Source organism: Silene latifolia, chromosome Y, assembly GCF_048544455.1.
Source record: "Silene latifolia isolate original U9 population chromosome Y, ASM4854445v1, whole genome shotgun sequence".
Lineage (NCBI taxonomy): Eukaryota > Viridiplantae > Streptophyta > Magnoliopsida > Caryophyllales > Caryophyllaceae > Silene > Silene latifolia.
This window is the reverse complement of record NC_133538.1, coordinates 74,935-76,141: the sequence shown is the minus strand read 5'-3', so window position 1 is coordinate 76,141 and position 1,207 is coordinate 74,935.

The following is a 1,207-nucleotide window of genomic DNA, read 5'->3' as shown; positions in this document are numbered from 1 at the left end:
GATTCCCCGAAACCTTTAATATTGTTAATATTGCTTGAAATGGAATTGGTATTGAATACTTCTTGCAGGTTGTTGTGTTCATCATAGATAGGCCTTTATAGTCTTTGGCGAGTATATGTTCACCGCTTAATAGCCTTTGTGTTCGACTTGGTGGGTTTATATCCAAGTTGGGGCATGACCACTTATTTTGAAAATAAGTGGTTACTTAAGTACTAGCCAACCCTTTGGTGGACTCTTTACTTTTGTTTTGATTTTTGATGGGTCTTGGGTGCGGTGGTTTATTTCACATGATAATAGGGTTAATTTAGGACTAGGGTTGTGTTGTGTCTTTGCCATGTTTGATAGAACCTATTAGTATGGAAATGAATGGGAGTTCGATTACCTTCCTACCTCGTGGTATTAAAATGAATAAAAACGGAGAAAGTGAGGTTTAGGGGTGGCGGCCAGCTAAGAACTTAGGCCTGTCTTTGATATATTGTCCTTTCTTGTTTGATGATTCTATGAATCATAGAAGGTGAGATGCCCGTTGCTTGGTTGATAGAGTTTTTCATGATTATTTGGATGTTCGGGTTGATTAAATGTTATATTTAGTATAAGTAACAAATGGGTAATATTTTGAAATGAGGACTATGTAGTTGTTATAATGTTGATGGATAAAAATTATGTTTAACATTATTCATTTCATAAGACTAGGATATGTTATTATACTAAATATAAATGAATAGGCTTAAAGTGAATTTTGTAACATAATTGAAAAATGTTTGGATGATTAACAAAACGGGCCGAGCCAACCTTAGTCCCTTCGCTGAATCGATGCCGCCACCCCAACCCTCTGTTTCTCCAATTTTGTTCATTTTAACATCGTTTTAAGCATCAATTAATCATTCCCATTTCATTTCCATACTAATATGTGAACTTATTTATACAAAAGACATGAATTTAACACATATTTTCTTGTGAAATAAACCACTCAAATAACATTCACAAAATCATACAAAAAGCAAAGAATGTGACATTTATTGGAGTAACTCTTAAATATGTTACCTTAAACTGCAAAGAGACAAGCAATAAAGAGATGTTTTTATGTTTGTTAGTGGTAGATTTGCTTTAGGGAAATCCTAATATGTGGTAAGATAGGTGGAAGAAGTATCTAACTGATTTATCACCCTGACTTGGTGGGTTTATTTTTCCTTGACCCTTGTTTTGG